General features: G+C 39.2%; 1 pseudogene; it reads right to left on the reverse strand.

Moving 5' to 3' along the window:
* LOC125171585 (aldehyde oxidase 4-like) overlaps positions 1 to 22,317 on the reverse strand; it is a 236,979-nt pseudogene that overhangs the window by 47,996 nt on the left and 166,666 nt on the right.

The following is a 22,317-nucleotide window of genomic DNA, read 5'->3' on the forward strand; positions in this document are numbered from 1 at the left end:
CTTAGGAAAAATTTAAAACAAATTCATTGGTCAATTCATAAAACACCAACCTAGTACTCACAGTCCCCAAGGGCAGGGGGACTATGGAAGGAGCTATGGAAGAAGTAACAGAGCAGGTCCTTGCCTTCAAGGGCTCTGTAATGGGATGGAGCAGAGAACAAGGTATTCCATCACTGAACAATTAGAGAAAATTACAGGGAATGTGCAACCATGCTATAAATAGGGTCTTGTTAATGTGTCATCCAAATCCCAGGGGATCATGAAGGAGGTCAGAGGCGGGTGGGGTCAGCCAGCTAAGGCTTCTACTAGGAGTGAGGTAAATGGAGTAGTTAACAAAGTGATAATTAAAAAAAAAACAACAAAAAAAGATGGCTATTATAAAGAGTGATACAGCATGTATCTTTAATGAAGTCCTGAGAAGGCAAACTGCATTTAAGACCTTCTATACACAAATAAAAATAAACTGAAAATCTGAGTTTATTTGGGTATTGTTGAAGATATTCTGAATTATTGGCATGATTTAAGTCCCAAACCATTTTACCTTAATTTTCAGGATATTTCATGCAGAACAAAAGTAGTGTTTTTGGCCTGAATTCACCGGTCACTTACTTCAATTGTGACTTAATCTTTTCATTCCTGTTTGTCCTATTCATGTGTAGGCACAACCGAAGGGTCTGGGTGGTTTGGAGACCTATGGTTTGACTTCATCTATGGAGTCAAGGAGACCTCGGTTCTAGTTCCTGCTTTAACAGGTACTAACTAGGTTGAGTTTGTTAAATTAGGAAAATAAAACCCATCTCAAACATTTAAATCAAACAGGTTTGTTTGATTTAAATATGCAAAAGGTATGCACAGTATCTGACACACAGGAAGTGCTACAGAGGTGGTGGCTGATATTTTTACCTAAAAGGTAATTTTCTACAGACTTAAGGAGGGATTTGGATTTTCTGACAATGCTGTGCATGATAAAGGAACGAATGACAAATGGCTAAATGTGGGGATCCAAGTGAGTGAGATAATAATATCTATTTTTGTATAGGTAGGCTTTGTCTCCAGGAAAACAATCATGTAGTATTAGGTTAAATGATATGAAGTTGCTATTTTTGTGGGCCAAAATGGTGCAATACTGGTCATGCATATGGTTCAACATAATAGTATCTTGCCCAGGATTCCAAATGGCTGTAGTTTCTAAAGCTTTTCAGATCTTCATTACTGGCCTAAAAGCAGATTTTTTTCCAAAGACTTTTTGGTATGTGGAATTAATTTGTGTTCTTTGAATTATTTTTGGTCAACCAAAATTATATAAAATTAATTTTGCCATAAAAAATGGGGAAACACCTTAATGGAAACCTTGTTGATATTTAACATTCTGAAAACTTAATATATCTCAAAACTATACCCTCCTCCCCCCCCCCATACCACACACTAAATCACCTTTTCCAATTCCCTTCATCTTATCTTGTTTCTTAATCTCTTAATTTTGAGGGTGACTTGGATTTCTTCCTCACTATATCCTTTATTGTCTGGAGGTTATGATTCTGGCAATCCCATTCCTGAAAGTCATCTTTCTGGGTCCATATCTTCCCAAATGGTCTAGGTCCTCATTCCTTCACATATGGGAGATTGCACTAGTCCATGCCCTCATCCCCACCATGTCTTTCCAGGCTTATCCTTACTGGCAGGTGCCAAGAATTTTCCCTTTGAAATACTATTCCCATGTTACTCCTAGACAATGACTATATATTGGTTATCAGCTTTAGTTGTAAATTCGTCAGCCAAGAATGATATATTTTTAGTCTCTAATGCTTCAGCCACAACAATTTATTAGCTGAATCTTGGACATTTTCTTTTTCCTACTTCCATGCATTTTCTTACATGGAATTTTCTACTGGTCCCTCTTCACCCATTCATTCCTATCATTTCTTTTAAGACCTAGCTCAAAACTCCCCTTCTCCAATGTTTCCTTTGTGTCTCCCCTTCCTACTCATTAATTTTCTTTAGTCCATGTTCCTTCAAAACTGATATACATGGTATAGGGGATATATTGAACTTTTAATATTTTGCTTTTCAATTATTCTTTTATTATTTCTTAGTCTACATTTTATTTTCTTTCTTTAATAGAGTTTGCGTTTCTTGAAGTCATGGACCATGTACTTTACTTCTTAGGAAAGTGCCAATTTAGGGCTATAAACAGGATAGATGTTAAAGGTTTATTTAAAAAATACCAAAAGTGGGGGCGCCTGGGTGGCGCAGTCGGTTAAGCGTCCGACTTCAGCCAGGTCATGATCTCGCGGTCTGTGAGTTCGAGCCCCGCATCAGGCTCTGGGCTGATGGCTCAGAGCCTGGAGCCTGTTTCCGATTCTGTGTCTTCCTCTCTCTCTGCCCCTCCCCCGTTCATGCTCTGTCTCTCTCTGTCCCAAAAATAAATAAACATTGAAAAAAAAATTAAAAAAACAAACAAACCAACAGTGGCATTCAACAACTTTCACTGATTAGAAAGGTCAAGATAAGGGTATTTTAGAAATAATTGAATGCAGTAGATGATTTTATGCAAGCATTCATCCATGTACTAAATCAACTGAAATAAATTTTTAAAATTTAACTTACCACACAGAAAGTTTTTCTACTTTCTACAATTGGGTGGTATCTGGTACAGTGGCACAAATGACCTGATAAAGAAGAGATCAATTTTAAGGAATGATAAAAAAAATATTACTTATTTGTGCTTCATTTTTTTTCAATGAGATAGCTTTATGAGTAATTGGATTCTTGTTTCCCAAATCAGTCAAATGGCTCTTCAGAACACAGATATTCATCACAAAAAACTCTTGTGATTACATATGCTTCCTGAAATATCACAAAGCTCTCCATAATTTTTCCAACCAACTCTTCCTGCCTTATATCCCACCCATGCCCAAATTCATGTAAACTGCAACCCCATAACATCTCATATGTGGCCCTTTGTTAAGCTTTTCTTACATAGTATTTTCTCTGTCACATGTTTTCTTAGGGAAAATATGTCCATTTGTCAGGGCCCCTGCCCCCTTTTCCATGGGTTCTGCTCTAACACCCCAGCCAGAGCTGTACCACTCACTGTCTGGATCCTTCTGCAGGCCTATCACCAACTATGCTAGAGTAGGGTCATTTAGGTATATGCTTCACCTCCCTCATTAGATCTTAAGTTCCTGAAGAAGGCAAGGAGTGTTTTAGATGTTCACCAACCCTTCCAGTACAGCACAGTGTTCAATAAGTATTGATTGTTTTAATCAGTCAACACTTCCAAAGTATGATGGACAAGGTAAGGAAATCATTATATTTTTATGAAGTATATTAAAAATTTGCAGCTAGTATAAATGATATTTATGTAGTGGTTTTAATAACATGAAAAAATTCTTATGTTATAGTGTTAAAATTGTATATAGAATATAAAATCATATATACAGTAGCCACAGTATTGGCTAAAATAAGAAAACAAAAACTATGCATAGAAAAGACTGAAAGGGAACAGAAGTATCTGATTGTGGTTGTTTCTTAGGGACAGAAATATGAATGAATTTTATTTCCCTGTCTTTTAATTTTGTTTTGCATTTTTCATAATAAGAACATGCTAGTTTTGTACTAAAAATAAATTGAAAATTATCATGTTCAAATACAGTTTAAAAATTTCAGAAGCAATATAAATGTGTGGATTGGATAAGTTTAAACATCCAGAAGGGTAAAAGCTTGCTGCCAGTGGGTCATGGGGAAACTTGGTTAACAGGTATACTTTTTTTTTTTTTTTAAGAACAAGAATAGTTTAGGAAAAAACTGCACAATCAAGAATGGATTCAGACTCCATAATCTATCTTTCCTTTTGCCAAGAAGAATGTAGAAGTATGTAAATTATGAATCTCTCTTTGGAGTAGAGGAAAGGAGCGGAAATGTCTAAAACATAACTACATGGCATGAAATACAAGTATTTAAGAGGCAAAGGACAACTTCTCTTTGATAAACTATAAGCAAACATTAAAGGCTAGAGAGAACTAGTATGAGACTTTTTGTTTTGTTTTTGTTCTTGGCCACATAATCAGTGACAAGTCTACAAGCACTAGGAAAGGCCCACCACAGGAATGCTAATAGTACCCACTGCAGAAATTCTTCTGATTCTAAGAGGAAAGAGGATGGAAATTACAAAAAAATGTTTTTCCTTAGTCTTGAAGAGAAAGACAAAATTAAATGAAGTGGTGATTTATATCAGTTGACCATTTTAGAAGGTATATGTGATACCTAACTGCATTTCTTTGAATTTTATGTTATTGTTTTCCTTAAAATATAAACATGAAGGTTATCAGTGTGGCTAGCATTTATAATTCTAGAAAGAGCTCAAACAAATGGATTGTGAATCAAAATATAATCTCCAAATTATCCACACTCAGCATAAGGTTATCTACTTCATCAATTTAGCCAAATTTTACAATGCCACCTCCTGATGGTTGTTATATGAATTACAGACACAATCTGAGAACAAATAATCCATCTCTCTAAGACTGTCTGTGCATATTAAAAAAAAAAAAAAGACAAATCACAAGCTCTCTGCTTTTAAAAGCTCTCAGTTCCTCACTAGTGTGGATTATTTCACTGGACAAAGATTATCCATTCAGGTTGGGTTAACATAACTGCAACCATAAGCCAGAGTTTTAATAGTACTTCATAAGAAACTAAAAATTTTTGAGTGAAGAAGTTGTTGAGAAACAAGGGAAAATATTAGAGAATTTTTATATACCAGTTACCATAACATTTAAGTTGCATTTTTACTTTGTTTTAGTCTACATCTTTCATCATAAAACTGAATTTCTGTCTAGGTCTGTTTACTGAAAGGGAAAACAGCTTTCTTACAATATTTAGAGGTTTGCTTTCACGGCTTTCTTCTAAGAACTGGGGACCAGTTATCTTGGAAGTGATAGGTTTGTTATAGAAAACTACATTTGTTAACATGTTCTTTTTGTGTGCGTGTAGAAAACTGTGTTTGTTCATAAATTCGATAGTTATTTCATTTTAGGAGACAGAATTGCTTCAAATGTTTTTAAATAAACATTTTTCAAATAGTATAACCCCTAGATGAAAGTCAAATACTTCACTTGTAGCCCAACTGAAAGGGCAGCTATTGTTCTGTTTTAGAGAGAAATATGGCTGTGTTGGATTTATTGCTAGATGGCAAGTTGTTTCAGTTGTGGCATATAACCTGGCTGTAAATGTGATGGTAAAAGTTTAGTAATTGAATCTCTGGGGAAAAAGCTCTAACTTATAGCTTCTATTAATTTTAGGAGTAAAAATACGTTCACCATGGCTGATATGCTTCCAATGTGATGTCACTGAATGTGGATCTGGGAAGAGATGCACATAGCATACCACTATGTGGTATTTCTACCATGTAGATAAATAAACATACATAGCCTCAAGAGCATAGATAATAGTAAAATAATTAGAAAATTATGAATGTTGATACTTATTAGCTTTTTAAAAGAATATTATTTATGTAATCTGTTTAATTTTTAATAATGGCTGTGTTTAAAGACTGGCTCACAAAATCCCTCAAAATTGAATATTTGGTTCTCACAAGCCAATACAGACCTGTCCAGGGCACTACTGAACAAATCTAGCATCTGTACTATCAAGGTTTGAGAGAAAGAAATCTGATAAGCTGCAGCATTAGTTCCATAACTGTTAAGGTGATGATCCAAGTGTGGGGTAAGATCTGAATAAGACCAAAAAGTTTATGGCTGAAAGACATACACTATCACCAATGCCCATCAATGGTAACACATTGTCCGGTAACACACTGTCTTAGCCTTCATGTTCCAAACACAATCTTCTAACAGAAGGAATTTCAAGGGAAACTATGGCTATTCATAATTTTCTTTCCACACACTGCTTTCAAAGCTTAACCTCTGTAGAAGTTCTTATTCAGTATATAAAAATAACATTTTGTTTCTTTAAAAAGTCCTCTAAACTCTAGTGAATGCTTTGTTATTTTTGTTGTGTTTTATTGTAGTATGGTGTCAGTTACTTAAGAAACATTTGGGAAGTATTTATACACATAATTTGCCTCTTATTCAGGGTTCACTAATTTCAAAATGTGGTGGACAACTAATTTCTGTTATAAATTTTTGCTTTCTTATTTCACTTTCTTTTCTTGTCAGACTGGACTGTTCTTGTTTTAATTTAGGGCAAGGATGGGGTTGAGAAGTTAAGATATATTAAAATCAATGAAGGAATCTTGGTTGATATACCAATCTCTAAAAAGACCCTTTGCTATGAAGCACTGAATCTGACAAAATGAAAGTTTAGAAGCACAAAAGATTTCAAAGTTGGTGACCTAATTGGAGTACAGTAGACTACGTACTGTTGGATCCCGTTGGCTAGTATCTTGTTGAAGATTTTTTCATCCATGTTCATCAGGGAAATTATTCACCACAACCAAGTGGGATTTAAATCCTGGGATGCAGGGCTGGTTCAATATCTGTAAAAAAAAAAATCAATGTGACACATCACATCAATAAAAGACAGGACAAGAACCACATGATCCTCTCAATAGATGTAGAGAAAGAATTTGACAAAATATAGCATCCCTTCTTCATAAAAACCCTCAAGAAAGTGGGGATAGAAGGATCATACCTCAAGATCATAAAAGCCATATATGAAAGACCCATTGCTAATATCATCCTCAATGGGGAAAAACTGAGAGCTTTCTCCCTAAGGTCAGGAACACGACAGGGATGTCCACTCTCACCACTGTTATTTAACATAGTATTGGAAGTCTTAGCCTCAGCAATCAGAAAACACAAAGGAATAAAAAGCATCCAAATTGGCCAGGAGGAAGACCAACTTTCACTCTTTGAAGATGACATGAGTGCTCGCTTCGGCAGCACATATACTGAAGATGACATGATACTCTCTCTATATATATATTTTTTTAACATTTATTTATTTTTGAGACAGAGAGAGACAGAGCATGAACGGGGGAGGGGCAGAGAGAGAGGGAGACACAGAATCGGAGGAAGGCTCCAGGCTCCGAGCCATCAGCCCAGAGCCCGACGCGGGGCTCGAACTCACGAACCGTGAGATCATGACCTGAGTTGAAGTCGGACGCCTAACCGACTGAGCCACCCAGGCGCCCCGACATGATACTCTATATTGAAAACATAAGAGATTTCACCAAAAAACTGCTAGAACTGATCCATGAATTCAGCAAAGTGGCAGGATATAAAATCAATGCACAGAAATCAGCTGTATTCCTATACACCAATAATGAAGCAACAGAAAGAGAAATCAAGGAATCAATCCCATTTATAATTGTACCAAAAACCATAAAATACCTAGGAATAATCCTAACCAAAGAGGTGAAAAATTGATACACTGAAAACTATAGAAACCTTATGAAAGAAATTGAAGACACAAAAAATGGAAAAATATTCCATGTTCCTAGATTGGAAGAACAAATATTGTTAAAATGTCGATACTACCCAAAGAAATCTACATATTCAGAGCAATCCCTATCAAAATTACACCAGCATTCTTCACAGGGCTAGAACAAACAATCCTAAAATTTCTATGGAACCAGAAAAGACCCCAAATAGCCAGAGCAAACTTGAAAAAGAAAACTGAAGCTGGGGACATCACAATCCCCGACGTTAAGCTGTATTAGAAAGCTGTAATCATCAAGACAGAATGGGACTGGCACAAGAAGAGACACTCAGATCAATGTAACAGAATAGAGAAATGGATCCACAAATGTATGGCCAACTAATCTTTGACAAAGCAGGAAAGAATATCCAATGGAATGGAATAAAGACAGTCTCTTCAACAAATGGTGCTGGGAAAACTGGATAATGACATGCAGAAAAATGAACCACTTTCTTACACCACACACAAAAATAAACTCAAAATGGATGAAAGGCCTAAATATAAGACAGGAAGACATCAAAATCCTAGAGAAGAAAGCAGGCAAAAACCTCTTTGACCTCAGCTGCAGCAACTTTTTACTCAACCCGTCTTCAGAGGCAAGGGAGAAAAAAGGAAAAATGAACTATTGGGACCTCATCAAAATAAAAACCTTCTGTACAGCAAAGAAAACAATCAACAAAACTAAAAGGCAACTGACAGAATGGGAGAAGATATTTGCAAATGACATATCAGATAAAGGGTTAGTATCCAAAATCTATACAGAACTTTTCAAACTCAAGACCCAAAAAACAAATAATCCAGTGAAGAAATGGGCAAAAGACATGAATAGACACTTCTCCAAAGAAGACATCCAGATGGCCAACCGACACATGAAAAAACGCTCAACATCACTCATCATCAGGGAAATACAAATCAAAACTACAGTGAGATACCACCTCACACCAGTCAGAATGGCTAACATTAACAACTCAGGCAACAAGAGATGTTGGTAAGGATTCGGAGAAAGAAGATCTCTGTTGCACTGCTGGTGGGAATGCAAACTGGTGCAGCTACTCTGGAAAATAGTATGGAGGTTCCTCAAAAAATTAAAAATAGAACTACCAGCTATGACCCAGCAATTGCACTACTAGATATCTATCCAAGGGATACAGGTGTGCTGTTTCGAAGCACCACATGCATCCCAATGTTTATAGCAGTGCTATTGACAATAGCCAAAATATGGAAAGAGCTCAAATATCCATCAATGGATGAATGGATAAAGAAGATGTGTTATATACATACAATGGAGTATTACTCAGCAATAAAAAAGAATGAAATCTTGCCATTTGCAGCTATGTGGATGGAAGTAGAGGATATTATGCGAAGTGAAATTAGTCAGAGAAAGTCAAATATCATATGACTTCACTCATATGAGGACTTTAAGATACGAAACAGGTGAACATAAGGGAAGGGAAGCAAAAATAATATAAAAACAGGGAGGGGGAAAAACATAAGAGACTCTTAAATATAGAGAACAAACAGAAGGTTGTTAGATGGGTTGTGGGAAGGGGGAATGGGCTAAATGGATAAGGGGCATTAAGGAATCTACTCCTGACATCATTGTTGCACTATATACTAACTAGGATATAAATTTTAAAAAATATAATAAAATTAATTAATTAATTAATTAATTAAAAAAAATCTGACTTGGAGTACAGTAGACTACATGGGATGCCTATACTAACATCTGTACCCAGTAACATTATGCTCTTACCTGTATGGGATGAAACCTGGTTTTGGTGTTTCCTACCCCTTCTACTGTGGTGACAGCAGCCCCATACAGAGAGCAGATGGGCACCAGGCACGCTGTAACTGGATAGTGGCTGTGATAGCATTTTGTAAAAAAACACATTGGAATCATAGGGAGTGACTAACATAATTCAGGGAGTCTAGGAAAGTCATGGGACTATATTTCTCTGAGAATACAGAGAACACTAGATAACAAAACAAAACAAAACAAAGTGTAAGTTCCTATAAGTGTCCAGGAAAGAACTTACATATGGCTGGCATCAAATGGTAGAGAAAAATGGAGAAAGAAAAATGAAGAGTTTTGTATAAGACCTCCAAGAGATCGCTCCCCCCACCCCATTCTAGGGAGAAGAAATCTTTTACTTTTAAGATTATATATTGTGGATTATATGTTGTGGATTATAAATAAACCACAATGGGGTAGTTTAATCCATTTGGTTTTCAACTATGGAAAGCTTTTAAATATACAGATACTCTGGTTGCATGTTAGCCCAATTAAATCAGAATCTGTGGGTGGGATCACTTCATCGCTTTTTAAGGCTCGTCAGCTGATTTCAACATACAGCCATATGTGGAAGCCACAAGTTTATGCCCTTATCTTGACCACCTCTCCTACAGTAGAGTCTGTATTAATGACAAAGTGGATGTGGTTAGCACAAGATTCTCATCTCACTGGTTGGAAATGGGGTCCAGACCTCAGTCCAATTTAGCTTTTTATTCCCACTCAGGCTAAGTGGGCATGGGAAATTGTCTCTTTCCCATGGAATGCTTCCTCTATTCTCCCACCCAGGAAGACAGTTAGTATGCAGTTCTTCTGGAAGAAAAGACAGAGTGCTGCTCTTGGCTCCACCAGCCCTTTGAATGATCAAAGGTGTTTGGAAACCAGCCAGCTGGCTGGTTGGGGACCCTGGGAGAGTGCATGATGTACAGGGCAAGAGTGTGCAGCAGATAAATTTTTGTTTTTTTTTTTATGTCCTCCAAGTCCCCCTCCCCCATTAAGTTTACTTCCTCTTAATCTTATCCCCCTCTCCCTTCTCTCTCAACTGCTCTTCCAGTGTTCATTGTTCTCCTCAGCCTTATCCTCATGCCTCATCTGGAAAATAGAGGCATGAGCCCCCTCCACTCCCAGCCCACTGTTTCTTACCCAGAGTTTCAGTCATTGCCCTGTGTTCTTGGCCAGGAGGGCAAGAGTCCTTCCTCCTCTTCCCCTGTGCTCTGGCTCCCATCTATTCTTCTCTCTCCATGGACATGGTTCATCACCAACAGTTCTCCTAACCTTTTCCTTTCTAGAGTCTCATTTCCCTAAATTCCCTTGGATTTAAAAGTAAATTCAAGTGTTTGCTCTGCTACATAAAACGAACAAAACAAAACCCAATGTCTCTCTCCAGCTACTGGTCCATCTTTCTTTCCCTTCTTAGGCAAGTTTCTTCAGGAATTGTCCACAACTTCCTGGCTTTCCAGCCATTCCTGTGCCATCTGTATCTCATCTTCCAGACCCATCTCTCTGCTGCCCTTGGTCCGGAAGCAATCTAATGGCACTGGGCCACTCCCTGGTATCTCATACTATTGATCGCTTCTGTCTTCTTGGAACTTTCTTCTCTTGATGTTCCTCCTTCAACTCTGATTACTCCCTCTTGTGGGGGTGTCTTTCTTTGTGCATATCCCAGTCTGTGGTTCTACAGTGTCCTGTACCTATAAGCATACTATAAGCTCTCATAGTATGCTATGTTCCAGATGGCCTGGGTCTGAAAACCTGCCTTCACCACCAGCTGGCCCATATGATCTTGAGCCAGTTATTCAACTTTCTTTGCCTTGATTTCTTTTTTTTTTTCAATGTGAGTGATAGTAATGCCTATCTCAAAGATGTTCTTCAGACTAAATATGGTAATATATGTAACCTACTTTGAACGGTGCCTGGCATACAGTAAGCATTAGAAAAATGATAGCTATTTTTATTATCATTTTTAATATTTATATTGACAGCTTCCAGTAAGTTATAGCTCCAGATGATACCTCTTCTCTGAATGACAGAACTCTTTATCTAGATGCCTGTGGACAATCCCTCTTGGGTATCCTGTAATTACCCCAGTATGATGTGTTCAAAGCTAAACTTACTACTTTCCCTTCCTCTGCTCCTCCTCTCCCGTGTTCCCTAATTTGTGAACAGTACCACCCAGTGACTTAAGACAAAAACTTGGAATCACACCAGACAACTCCTGCTTCAGAACCACTTTCAATTATAGTGAGCAAATTTACATTTTAGGCCAAGGTAATCTGAGACCTCATTCAGCCCTTCCAGGCAAATAACTCCTCTTAGTATATGTCAAAGACCTAAATCTTCTACCAGGACAATGTATCACTTCTTTGTGTTTAAGCCATTCTTACCTGACCCCCACTCTGAAATCTCTTGCTTAAAAGCAAAGAAGTATTTGTATAGAAATAGATAGCATGGCCCTGAGAGACTGACACACAGAACAGATATACTCTGATGGGAACAAGGTAATGGGAAAGATTTGGAGCTTAGGAAGTTGCAGGGTGAGCAGGCCTGGAGGTAGAAGAGAGGGGGAATGCCTGTGGACAGGAAAAGTAGGAGGCTCTGTGTCCTTCCTAGATGTGCCCAGGGCAGGGCTTGGCCCAACACAAAGGATACTGGACCTTCCTGGACTTGGACTTGTATCTTGACACCATGACAGTGCAGGTGCCACAGCCTTCTCCCCAACAGCTGTACTTGGTGCCTATGAGGCAGACTGGAAAGGGAGGAGTCAAGGAATAGAGGGGCCCAGGCCACTGCTTTTCATGCTCTTCTTCCTCAGATACTGATAACAAGTAATATGTTTTCTTGAGTCTTTTTTGTTTAGAGAGCTGTTCCTTTTTTTTTTTTTTTTTGGCATATAAATGAGTTCACTGATTACAGATGAGAATAAATCCTCACTGACTCATACTGCCTTATCTGCAACCCTCCAGGCCAGATTCGTTTCTGATGCAAAATTTTCCATATTTTACAAAGGTAATAAGGTAGCATTCCCAGTGGGTCTACAAGGCAGCACCTTGTAATCAAACACATTAATATTTCTGCAATGAACCATAGGGATATTCACACTAAGTGGGATACATGAAGACTACCAACAGCCTCATGAGACATCAGGGTTTATGTTCAAATGAGGTATAAAAAAAGCTTTTGAATTCAGAGTTGTGGACAATGGGTCACTGTGGAGGTGGTGGGAAATGGTGCATCAGAAAAACTTAGAAAATCCTTCTGTGAGGCTTAACTTTCCCTGCTCAGCAATGTATGCTTTTACCTCCTTATTGGATAGGGAATATTAATTTAATAACCATGGTTCCTGAACTGGTAACATCAGCAACCACTGTGTACATCTTCCCTACAAGATGTTTGCATTTTTTCATAAAGAGGGACAAATAGTATATGTAAACCTCCTGCTTTAGGTTCTGTAAGAATCTATTAGAATTTGCTTTGGACCTTTTTCAAGTGAGGTTTAAAAAGGATTTTGTGGGTGGAGGTCATAATTGGCTTGGGCAGAGGTTAAACTAATTTCATCTTGGAAATTGCTGCCCATGAAGAGATAATAGCTGGTCAGGACACCCCTGGAGTAAAGAGCTCAGAGATTGTCTGCAGAGATCTGGAGGAGCCCCCCCTCCTCTGTTCTTTCGTCCCCAGTCTGAGCCAGTGGTTTCTGCACAAGCGGGTCAAGCTTTCCACCTTTAGGCAGGGGCTCAAAGTCAAGTGCCATTGAACAGGGCATCGAACAGGGCAGAAAAGGCAAGAAACCCTTTCTCTGTGACTCTGGTGTCCTGAAGTTTCCAAGTAAAGGAATCTAGTTGTTGTCTGGCTCAAAGACAGAGGCTACTTTTGAGTTTTTATTTTGTCAGACCTTAAGATAGCTCTGTGATGTACATTTTAACATTGCCTTGAGTGAAAAGTGAAAGATGGATTCAACCAGCTGTTTTCTCCTTTGGTCACCAAATAGCTAGTTTGAATCCTCCTTCCTCCACCCCCACCAGATGTGCCAGACTCAGGTACTTACAATTCTGCTGACTCATTCTGAATCTCATCATTAGGTGGGATTGCCAGATATAATGTAGGATGCCCAGTTAAATCTGAACCTCAGATAAGTAACAAGTGATATTTTAGTATAAGTATGCTTCATGTATTCAAATTTAACTGGGTATACTATATTTCTATATGCTAAAGCTAGCAACCCAACTTAGGTCAAATACAAACAATAATATATCAGAAGTTTATTTTGAGGGCCTTTTAAGCAGAAGAGCCCAAAGTGTCCTCAAGATAAACAGCCCTGCAGTATATGGAGAAGAAGCTACCCTGACACTAGATACTAGCAGCCAAAGTGTACAGTTGACTCCGGAATTTCCAACGGGAGCCAGTCTTTCATTAGTGAGTAATTGTTTCCCATGGTGAGGGAGCATAAGGCAAGCTGCTACCTCGCAACATGCCCCTGGGATAAGTGTGACATTCCTCAGGCACTCCTGGCTGCCCAAGAGCAAAGGAAAGGACAGAAAACAAATGGTTAAACTGAGAGAGTCTCCATCTGTTTACAAATGTCTTAGTAATATTACAAGAAAAAGGGCAATCTTGTCAGTAGCCTAATCTCCAGGAACTCCCTACTATTTTAATAATGCTTCGCTAGAGGGAAAAACAACTTTAGCTTGATAATAGCTAGGCCTCCAGTAATCTGTAAATCTTCTTTAGCATATGGAAATCCCTTTAAGAAACTTCCTCTTGACTTTACCTTCCCCCAAACTCCACAATATATAAGCAGTCACTCTTCACAACCCCAGTGCAGCTCTTTATGCCCACAGGTCCTGTACCTGTGCTTTAATAAAATCATGTTTTTGCACCAAAGACATCTTCAAGAATTCTTTCCTGGCTGTAGTCTCTGAACCTCACCACCCTACCACCCCCAAACTCCATCATCCTATGCCAGGAAAGGAATGTGACATTGGGGTCAAACTTGGTTCTTTGCCTCAAGGACCTCACTTCTCCTCTGTCTCTTGCCACACTCTCCCACTCCCTCACAACTCTTTATTTCCACCAGAATAAATTTCTTTTAGTTCCTCAAAAGCACCACATTCTGACCCATCTGACCTTACCTCATACTGCTGACTGGAATAGCTTCACCCCCCCTCCCCTCCCACCTCCAGCCTTCTGTTTGCTCAGCAAACTCCTACTCAACCCTCATTTCTTCCTTCCCTCCCTGTGAGAAATAAGCCCACTGACCCAATCAAAGGACAGAGGTGGAGACTTGGAGCACAGTGAAGTGAGGCTTTAATCAACATTCTTGCAAGAGCAGGTGTCTGATGGACAGGCACACTAGGGGTAGAATGTGGAAGGGAGATAGGGATGCCTACAAACAAATTTTGTTCTTTGTGTCACTGTGTTCCATCTCGGGAATGATACCTAAGCCAGGCTCCAAGTCAGCAGCAAACTGGGATCTTGTGGGAATATAAAGTTTTTATATTATTGGAGACCCATCTTAAGGAAAAGCATGCGATTATGAATATAAACTAGCACAAGGCTTTGGAAAGGGCCATGGAAATCCTGTGAAAAGTGAAATAGGCTGGTGCTGATGTGTACATGTGGGGTGCTGGTTCTGGTGGAAAATCTGTTCATTCACAAATATTTATGAAAATTACCTACTTGAGGAAAAAGTTAAAAATAAAATCCCTGACTGCATCCCAGAAATGCTGCCTCTATAATCAGAGGTTGGAGCCTGGAAATATCAGGTGAGTCTTATTTACTCAGAATGACTTATTTATGATATTAAGCACCAGAAAGGAATGGACAGAGGGGTCACTGGGGAGACGGGCCAATGGGAGGCTGGGGGTGATTATGCGTAGGGCTGGTTCTGGCCAGGCTTACTTGGGAGTGCATGAATTTTCAGCTTGCTCCTAATATAGATGAATTTCTTCATTTTAGGATGTCCAGAGAAAGCATGATGGATTTAGAAGTGATATAAAAGGGAAGTGACAGGGAGTGCTGACTAACACTGAGATTTTGAAGCTGGTAGATGGGAGATGGCAGACCAGTGAGGGAGGACTTAGCCTGTTTTGATTTTGTTTTGTTTTGTTTTTTAGTGATAAGTCCAGGTGCTGGAATAGTGAATGGAATAGGACATTAGGGGACATTACTGGCTAGAGTAGTAAAATGATAGGTAAGGAAACCAGACTGCAAGGGGTTAAATAGTGAGAGACCGAGTCTGGAGAGAAAAATGTGGCATCAGGTACACATAATTTCTTAGATAAGTTTGGCAAGGAATTAACAGGGAGAAATAGTAATGTTTTTAGATGTGTATGTTGGGAGGCAAAAAGACAGAAGTGGGGAAAGAAGTGATGATCCTGGAGGGAGGCAACAACATCATCTTATATACCATTGAAGGCCCAGAGCCTAACACAGTGCCTGGCTCTTAGTAGGTGTTCAATAAGTATATGTATTTTAACTTATTATTTTGAGATACTTATAGTTTCCTAGGAAGTTGCAAAAATGGTACAGTGACAATTCCGGTCACCTAGCTTCACCCAAAGATGATATCCACATAGCTATAGTACAACATCAAATCCAGGAAGTTGACATGGGTACTACACTGATAACAAGACTAGAGAGCTTATTCAGATTTTACCACTTAAACATGCATGCACACCATATATATGTACAGTTCTATGAAATTTTATCTCATAGCTAGATCTGTGTAACCACTGTCACAATCATTCCCTTGTTCTTCCTCTGTATGGTTGTCCCCCAAACCAAGAAATTCTTTCTGAATATTTATTGCGGGTCTATTGAAGGTCTTAGTGGAGTAGGGAGTGAAAACAGGTCCAGATCAGAGGTAGAGAGCTGAGAGTGCATTAGCTCTATGTTGGACTTTTGAAATATGTTTATAGAACCTCGTTTTCTCCAATAAGAATTATGAAAAGGTGTAGGTGACAAATCAATGAAGTCCTCATGGGAAACTCCTGTCAGTGACATGCACCCCTAGGAACTGACTGGATGTTTTTATTTTAATGCTCCTGAATGTAAAACCGTCATCAGCTAACCAGGGGACTCAAAAAGTCATAAAGTTATTTCTAAAGTTAGCATACTCATGTTTCACTGGATGATTCTTTTGGTTTTGCTCAGGTGAAAAACAACAACAACAACAACAACAGCAACAAATAAAGCATAAATCTCTCTTTTTGGATGCATTCTGTCAGCTCCATCTAGATTCTACAAATTGAACAGAAGGGTATTTACCTTGAGCAAATACAGGGTGACTTTCTTCAGAAGTATTAGCATGTTCACTTTTTGCGATCAAATCCAGATTGATTACAGTCAAATATAAGGATATGGACTTTCCTCGGGTAGAATAGATTTACTTCAGGACCAGCATTCTTCTCTGTGACCTACATTATGAAATGAAAAAAGAAATGTTATGGCAATTCTATCCATTGTTTTGGGGACATGTTTTTTTTTTTTTTTTTTGACAGATGGTGGTTTCACAAGGGAAGAAAATAACAAAGGAAACTTTTCTAACAGTTGGATCCAATTTTAAAGAAATTATGGAGCATTATTTCAATGTCTGAATTTTCCAATATATATGACAATTATAAGTTCTGGATTGTTTTTTCTTACAACTGTAAGGTTCCAAAATTGACTCAGGTAACTCGTGGTCATAGGAAGTCCTAGAAAAAGTTAGCCAGAGATTTCTTAACAGAGTCATGGAGGAGTGTGTTATAAAGGGAACCCCTCCTGCTCCACACTTTGCTTCCAGCTCCCTAGTGGAGTGGAGGTGCCACTATCTGAAGGATGAGCAGAAGGGAGCATGAATCTGGTTCTGCCTCTCATGTCACACTCCTGGCTGCTACTGCCAATAGATCAAAGCTGGCACATGAGAGGAAAACTGTCTGCTCTCCCTGGCCAAGGCAGTTATTCTGCTGGGTACAGTCAGGCAAGATTAGAAAGAAGGGGAGAGAAACTTACCAGGAAGTGTAGAAACCCAGAAACAGAAGACAGCATTCCACTAAAAGTGTTTTTTACTTTTCTCACCCCAGAAAAAGGCAACAAATCACATTATTCTTCATACGCTGCCTGCTATTTCCAAAACCCTTTCTGAGTCCTCAGAAGATTTACCCAGTCAGAGATGAGCTCATCACCCCTTCACTCGGAATCTTAGCATGAGGAGGGGGCTAAGTATGGTGGCATCTCAGAAACAAAACATTATTTCCAAAGGTGGGAACAAGAAAGGAGGAGGGAGTGATGGTGTGCAAGCCAGAACTACTATAACTTCCTCCTGTCTCCACTATAAGGAGAGGACACAGCCGGATGGCACTATTCTGTGCTATAAAGACATCCATATACCTGAGACAACATTCTAGGTAAATAGACATCCATATACCTGAGACAACTTTCCCCAAGTACTTTAGTTGCCTGATGAGTACAACACTTGATTTAATGCTGTCTCCTTCAATCATGACATGGCTTCAGGTTCCAAAATGAAGAAAAAGGAAGGCAAGATTAGACTCTGGGAAATTAATTAAAGCCTGCCAACTGCAATTTTGACATATTTGAAATATATAGTACCTCCAGACATTTAAAATAAATATTTCAGTAATCATATGAGAAATACTGGTCATACCAATAGCTGCGCTCACAAAATTGTATGGGTACATCCTGTTTCCTCCAGTAATTTATAGACACTCAGGAAATAAATTCCTTTTTAGTAAGTATATGAAAAGGGGAGAAACCTAACCAGTAACTGGAGAGATACAAGAAAGCTCCCCTAAGACACCATGCCCATTAGATTAGCAAATCCTAGAAGTCTGATTATAATAAGTTTTGGCACACTAAAGATTGGCAAATCATCTATTGGCAAGGAGACAGCACCTGTCATGCAATGAACTGTGGGGAAATGTAACTTGTGCAGGATTCTGGAAAGCCACCTGGCAGGGCCTATGAAATCACCATGGTACAATCTCACTTAGAGATTCTTTTGCCAGTATTGGTGAGGAGACACATCGTAGGATGTTCACTGAAGCATTTCTTGGGGGTAGTGGGGAACTGGAAGCATCCTACGTGTCTATTACTAGGGCACTGGATAAGCAGAATGAAGGAGGTGCACACCTGGGAGAACTAGCATGCAGAAGTAACAAGCCAGGTCTTCAAAGAGCAACATGGATAAATCTTAAGACAGTGGTGAGTCATAAAAAGGTATTTATAGGTCACAATACCATTGGTGTAAGTTAAGAATACACACACACACTCATGCATGTTATGCCCAGAATTCGTGATCCCCAAAGACCACCAGGGAGCCGAGTCTGGTGCAAAAGCAAAAGAGCCTTTATTTGAGCTAGCTTGAGCTCAAACCCCTACCTGCACCGACACAGTGGTGAGATACCAGGGAGAGAGAGCGAGTCTCAAAAGCACAAAGGTTTTATTGGGGTCTAGGGGCAGTTGGAAGGGAATGGCTGTGGCCTCAGCCTATTGTCTGGGGAAGGGTTGTGGCCTTGGCCGATTGGCTGGGGAAGGGTCAGAGTCCTGTTACTCAAGGGGAGGAGGCGTGGTCGGCCGGCGTAGGTCTGCCCCTTCAACGCACAGGTCAAACACTATATATTTCAAACATACATCTATATTTCTAAATATTCATGTGGAAAGTAGATGGGAAGGATATATATTTAAAATGCACAAAAGTGGATGTTTATGGGGGAAGGAAATAAAGAGAAGGTAGGACATAAGAAGAAAAAAAAATGAAATAATATAAAACAAAAGAGAAGCCTTGTCCAGACTGTGATGATGGTGTGCCACGGACAGACGAGTGTACTTTGCTCGACTCTATGCCCCTGGGTCTAAAGGAAGGAAAGATAACCACAAAAAATAACCAGTTTCTTCAAATAAGTTTATGATTTCCTCCTCCTTGGCCATCTGTAACTTGTCTTAGAAGTTTGTAAGACAGAAAAGGGTAAAAACAGCAAAATATTGGCTTTGATTTCAAAAGATTGGAGACCTGGAGAGGGAATAATCATTCTAATGTGATATTAAGGAAGAAATGGTTTTATTTGCCAACAAAGGAAAAGCAGAAAAGCCCATTTTCCTCACACTCAGAAAAGTTTTTAGCTTTTGATTTACTACAAACTGTCACTCAGAAATTGTTTTTCTGATGTTCCAGTTGGCTTCAGGTCATTCCAGATCCTAATCTACTTGTAAGCATTATTGCTAAACCCAGGTTTTTTCTTTTCTTTCTCTTTCACTTTTTGTTTAGTTCATAGGTTTCATAAAAATGATGTTTCTCTGCTATTTGACAGGCAAAAATCCCAAGAACTTTTGTCTTGATTAAAGTTGTGTTTCTTTCTTTAGGGAAGAACATCAGTAATCTAACACAACTGAGGCTTGAGAAGCAAAAACATTAATACCAAGTTACCGTCCAAAATAATTTTCTATTTTAATATTTTACTAGATTTTTTTCTTCTAATTGTCCCAAAGCACCTCGAACCTTTCATTTATTCATTTTGCTCATTCGAACAACTAGCACAAGCTAAGTATCAGAGTTGCCACATCTCTTCCGAAGTGGAGAAGGTAGTCTATTTACTCCATTTTTTGGGCAGAGATGCTTGAGCCTCTACGTTAACTGATTAGTCTGAGGAGATTAAGACAAAACAAAATCATTCTTTGCTATTATCAACCCCCATGTCATATATGCCTTCTACTAAAATAGCATTGGTGAACTCAAGTAAAGCTAATATCTGAATAAAGGAGGAATGACCTTAATTTTTCATATCTGTGTCAGATTTGACTTCTGTTTTATTATAACAAATAAAATGAGAGTTCCTTACTGATTGCAGAAGAAAGCAAAGGCCCTCATGCTTTAATACTTTGCATCAAACCTTGAACTAATGATCAATGTTCAAGCTCATACTACCAAACATGACTTGACAAAGATAGAAGAGAGAGGATAAAGACATAACACATGGCATTGTAGTGAAAAAGATTAGTTTAGCTTTTGTCCCTGGTATACAAAAATTCATATTAATCATCTCATAAACTTACCTTTCTTCCATTCACACACACATACACAAAATCAGCTCATCAGAATTGGGAACAGAAGCCATAGTACCAGGGGGAAAAAATGCCTCCACCAGAATAGAGGTCTCCCCCACCTCTACAAAGAGCAGATATGTTAGAGCAAAAATTTGAGTGTCTATCAGTCTTGGGAAAGCCCACCCTGCAGCATAGGCTAACATGGAGTGATTTATAGCCACACTGCCAGACCAGGAGCACCAACCAGGGCTCTCTGCCAGCCTGCCCACAGGGATTGTGAATGGCTCTTGGCAGCACCCTGTCTCCTCCTTTCTTAAGAGTCAAGTCAGTGTCTTTGCCTGTCCCTTTTGGAGTCTCACTGCTTTCTCTAGGGGAATTTGTTTAAAGCCAGGGACTGACAGATAAAAGGTGAGTTTTAAACATGCTGTTATCTAACCAATAGTATCTAATCATTGATCAATACAAGGCTATTAAAACTCATAAGACTTGGGGTGCCTGGGTGGCTCAGTTGGTTAAGCATCCAAGTCTTGATTTTGACTCAGGTCATGATCTCACAGTTCATGGGAATGAGCCCCATGCTGGACTCTGCACTGATAGCACAGAGACTGCTTGGGATTCTCTCTATCCCTCTCTATCTGCCCCTCCCCTGCTTGTGAACATGCTCTTTCTCAAAACAAGTAAACATTAAAAAAATTTGTTTTAAACGTTTATTTATTTTTGAGAGAGAGAGAGAGAGAGAGAGAGAGAGAGAGAGAGAGAGAGAGAGAAACAGAGTGAGAGTGGGATAGGGGCAGAGAGAGAGGGAGACACAGAATCTGAAGCAGGTCCCAGGCTGTGAGCAGTCAGCACAGAGGCCGATGTGGGGCTCGAACCCACCAACCATGAGATCATGACCCAAGGCAAAGTCAGAGATTTACAAGTAGTTTTCTTCTTATTGCATGGGAATGAGTGACAGGAATATGACTATCAAATAAGATCATTCATCCAAAAATATTTGTGTGCCTGACAAGATCACTCTTCTCATGGAGTTTAGGGGAGTGTGTGTGTGTGTGTGTGTGTGTGTGTGTGTGTGTATGTACACACACACACACGAGAGAGAGACAGAGACAGAGACAGAGAGAGACAGATAGAGTTCTCTGGGGATCTTGAAGTATTAGATAAAATGACATGTATTTCTAATGTGTTGTATAATAAACTAGAGAAACAAAGTAATCTCAGGAAATGGTGAGCAATGTTATAAACAGGGCAAGGCAACACAAAGTGACTTAAGAGAATAGTTTAGTTTTGGGTAGTCAGTGCCGGAGTGCATTTGACCTGAGTCCTAAATGCAAGCCCACTAAGAGATAGCAGGGGAGAAGAGTCTCAAGTGGCCCCTGAAAGAACTGAGGTTGGAATGTTAAAAGAAGGCCAGTGTAGCTGAGTGTGGACTGCAGGAGGAAGATGGAATACATGAAGGTCAGAGAGATGGCAAGGGCCAGGCCAAGGGGTTTGTAGGTTTCTAGGTGGGAAGGGATGCCACAAGACAGTTTTAAGCAAAGATGTAATATGATGTGATTTGTATTATTTCACTGTATAGAGAATGAGTTATTGCTGGTAATATGGTAGCATGGAGACCAATTCTGAAGCCATTTCTCTGCTTCCCATTAGATGTTGATGGGAACTTCAAATAGGGTGTAGGGTGGTAGCATCAGAGATGGAGAGAAGGGGACAGAGTGGTATGAATTTTGGAGGTAGAACCAACTGGATCAGTTGATAGGTTAGATGGGGGTGATAGGAAGCAGGGGAAGAGAGGACTCAGTAGAAGTCCTGGGTTTCTGCTGATACAGGAAGACTGGGAATGTAAAATGGGGGACAGGGGCAAAGGAGTCAAGAGTTCTCTCTTGGGTTGCTTAAATTTAACTTCCAAGTGCACATGTTAGTTGGATACAGGGATCCAGAAGATAGAGAAGTCCAGAATGAACAAGCCAATTTAAAAGTCATCAGCTCATAGATGATGCAAGCACAATCTCTGCGGAACTGTAAAGTACCAGAAAAAAAGTCACCTC

The sequence above is a fragment of the Prionailurus viverrinus genome, chromosome C1 (genome assembly GCF_022837055.1).
Source record: "Prionailurus viverrinus isolate Anna chromosome C1, UM_Priviv_1.0, whole genome shotgun sequence".
Classification (NCBI taxonomy): Eukaryota; Metazoa; Chordata; class Mammalia; order Carnivora; family Felidae; genus Prionailurus; species Prionailurus viverrinus.